Raw genomic sequence first — 4,341 nt, forward strand, 5'->3', positions numbered from 1 at the left:
TGGGATTTTTTTTTTCTTTTTGACATTTTAACATCACAATATAATGTGATATTTTATGTTTAACTTTTAGCAACATAGTTTACAGAATTCTCATCACAAACGCTTCCAATCAATCAATCCATTAATGAAAGTATGTTGTAATTCTATCACATTACTGCCATGTAAGCCATGTCAAACGGTCTTGACATGAATATTGTTAGACACACTTGTAATAACAATATTGTGACGTCGCATTTACTAATGACGTCATGGTCTAAATGTGATGTCGTACGATTAGCTCCGGTAGACGGAAACGTCAAATCCGAGTGTGATTTCGCCACTGTAAAATTTACAAATATAAATTTTTAATTACAATATATGTTCATATCGATCAATTTTAAGAATATTTCAATATTCGTTCATATAAGTTAAAGACATCCAAATAAAACTACTGCTAATATAATAATATTTGCAGTATGCAGCATATTTTAAAAAACATCTCATATCAGGAGCCAAATAAAGCCAAATAATAATGAGATTCTTTCTTCCCTTTTTTCTATCCAAACGCTACTATATACAAAGTGCAATGCTCAAAAGGCAAGTTCGTTAAAAGGAAATACGCTTTTCTAAGTTTGAAAAAAAGCCACCGTTTGCTATCAAGGGAGTTAGTGAAGTGATGTTTTTCTATAGCAATTACAACACAAATTGATACGTGCAGGCATGACCCATTAACATTACCCCGGATCAAGGGAGGGTGGAGACAAAGTGAACGCTGGCAGATACAGGGTACCTCAGACGATACTTGCTGAAATGGAGAATTAGGTCTTGACAGGAAATAAAAAAAAACCCAACAATTTTTTATTGTCGATGGAACAAAGATATTACTGTTATTTGGGATAAGACTCGGCAACGCTTCTTTAACACAAAGTAACAGTAGAACCAGTTTGCACCGTTTGATGGAAATTCACACTGTTTTCTAAACTATTTCATAATAATGTGTATTTTATCTATAAGGTTTTATTTGTTCGAATACAGGCAAATTTATCCTGAAACTATGTCAAATGCCTATCAGGATCAAAACATGAATTCCAATTCCTTGGCACAGATATAGAATATAAGCATTCTTAGCTCTGGTCTTGTGACCTAACTGTTTTCGTATGTGGACCGGCTTACACTGAAATGTAAACAGTTGGATCAGTAAGAAGAAAACAACAGCGTTGAAGCATTAAGTCTGGATATAGCCAGGAGAAGAGAGTTCCTTTAAAATTGTTCTTAGTAGGTTGTGATTGCGAAATATCTTATCCGACAGACAATATAACAGACCATTTCGTTTTTTGTTTAACGTTTGAGGAATAGCTCATACATGTTTATGGTGCAATAGTAACAATGACATTTTGGTTACGATTGATGATATCTTCAAGATATGATAAGCTTGGTGCAATTTTTACCGTTAATTATTCCATATTTTTGGAATTGTCCAAACTATCAATATCTCAGATTTTAGTCTTTTATGACATTCCTTTATATATACCTTTCCTAAATAGTTACTTTTGTGAAAATAATTCCTTTTTTTATATGTCGTTACTTTGATAACACCTTTCATGAAACACTTAATAGAGTATTAATTCAAGCAGAATAGCTGGTGTAAATACTATTATTGTGAGGCCACACAATATTATTGTGAGGGAACACATTCTTATTGTGAGGGAACACAATATTATTGTGAGGCTACACAATAAGATCGTTAGAGATGGACGTTATTCCAGGTCAAGATGGACGCTACCTAATTGGCCACTATCTACTTTGATTTGGGATTGCTACAAAGGGAAATACTTTCTACGTTGGTTTCAGAACATTTTTTTTTTATTAGAGAACGAACTCTTCAAATAATTTTGAAACAAATGACATTGTCGCGACTTTGGAGATGTAATAATGTTCGACATTCACCGGCAGGATTTAAATGGTACTGGAAAATTAAACGGAAATAGATCGATGTATCAGAAATGTCCTTACTACAGAGTTAAAGTACCAGAATGATAATGCCTGTCTTAGCCATCAGAATAAGAAGAAGAAGGAGGATACTCAGAAGATAATATTTTTCAAATGGACAAACTTCATCTCATCGTCAAAATGACAAAAACGTGAGAGGTTCGTTGTTGACATTTACAATAGAAATATTATCATCGTTTTTAGTTTAGCAAATGAGACAATATTGTTATTTGTTCCGCTATTCTGCACACCATTTTAACCTGAATAAAGATATCATAGGATGGACATTTTAGGCCATAACAAACATTAGTACTTAGATTTTCGTAGATACCCCGACCTCTGGATGTCAATTCCCTAACCTGGCTGCCCGTCTTTACCAAGACATCAGCAGTCCACCGTTAAAAGTGTGTACTGATATAGGGTAGCCATTTCAATTGAATAATTCATAAAATTCCAATGTTTCCATCTCTAACTTAAATTTTATGATTTGATAATTTGTTCAAGCATCACACTAAGTGGTAAGCTATTAATAAACTGTTGAGAAAACATACTAAATGAAAAATTGAAAATAATCTGCCAGATTGAATGCTGAAGAAACTCCAGTAACGGTGGCTAATTTGGTTTGGAGTCTGCTTAGCACAGGAATGGGTACGTCAAAATTGTTTGGCGCAACATACCAACAGAGACGATTAAGAGCCATATCATTTGATAAACAACTTACGTTTTACTGTTTGATAGCAGCCAGGGAACATCCAGATCAATGAGAAAGTCTTCTCTGACTCTCATCATTGACGTTAACGACGGCCACACAAGTGTACATTTATCTAATAATGAACCGTATAAATGGCTTTACGATCATTGTTTGAATACTTCATAACTGTCACTTGTTCAAAATTGATAATGACATGTATCTTATTAATTTGAAGAATTTTTTGACGAGAAGATATCTTATATTCTTCGTAAGAGAAAATTATTTATAAGTGTACACTTACCTATTTGATCCATCAAACGCTCAAGGCGTTTATATATTTGAAGTAAAGTGAGAGCCGCTTAATAGAACAAAATTTCTACTACCCTTTCAGAACAGTATTGTACAGAGTGACATAAGACTAAATCAACGCGCGAACGAACTGCGACAGGGAAATCATTGTTTTTTGTTATTTTCAGACTAAATTTAATTCGAAAGGAAGTGGTATTGAGACTTCAAAAAAATGGAAGGGGGCGCTTATAGGGATGGGGGCGCTCATTAGGTCGATCAGTATTTAATGATAAACTATATAAGTGCCTTTATAATCATTCAATGAATACTTCCTAACTTACTCAAGAGGGTGATTATTTTAGAAAATAACGGTTCTTATTTTATTTAAAGCAAGATTTGGCTTTTTATTATTGAAAATCTTAAAATAATAAAATTAGAGAGCGTCTTGTTAGGATAGTGATAGTGATTACTGTACAGTAATAAAACTATCTAATAAAGGAATTGATATAAGTGTTCATATTATTTTCCGATCTCATATATTCATTGTAAATTTGCTTGTACACACATGCTGTAGAATAGAAAATAAGTAATGCAATTAATACCCGAACTTTCAAACTCATAAGACTGATAAGTATAACTTTGTTTTTGTCCAATTTTGTTTTGGTATTATCCGGTAAGGGATACTGAACTAGGCTTTATTTTCATTTCCGCCAATTTTATTGAATAAATCAAAAGGATTAGGCAAGAGGCTAGGCCTATATAACTAGGCTTTATATTGCTTAATTAAATTACCAAATTAATTGAGTAGCATATGTTGATACACAACTGGGAAACATATAGCTCTTGCTTATTTCATAAGTTAAATATTACATGTACGCCTAAGTACGACAACACTATGAAGAAAGTAGATTACGATATCGCATGGAGACCAATACTAAAGCGAATCCAAGGTAGTTGACATCGTTGAGAGACTGAAGAAGTATGTTAATGTAATGCATTCAACTAAATCTGTCCTGTAATCGTCACAAAATACAAAAATGAACAAAAAGAGAGAAAATCAGAAACTCGCACAATGAATTAAGTTCTGCCATTTTTCCAATTGAATTAGTATCTTAATTTCCAAGAATAAATACAATCTGTGTCGGGAATATCAAAGATGTATTCAACGATTTTCAGCAATCAATTGTTTAGATATTCTAGTCTTTAATACTGACCTCTGTGTCATTTAGATAATAGTATTTACACCAGCTATTCTGCTTAAATTAGTACTCTATTAAGTGTTTCATGAAAGGTGTTATCAAAGTAACTACATTTAAAATAAGGAATTATTTTCACAAAAGTAACTATTTAGGAAAGGTATATTATAAAGGAATGTCATTAACGACTAAAATCTA

The sequence above is a fragment of the Argopecten irradians genome, chromosome 16, assembly GCF_041381155.1.
Source record: "Argopecten irradians isolate NY chromosome 16, Ai_NY, whole genome shotgun sequence".
Lineage (NCBI taxonomy): Eukaryota > Metazoa > Mollusca > Bivalvia > Pectinida > Pectinidae > Argopecten > Argopecten irradians.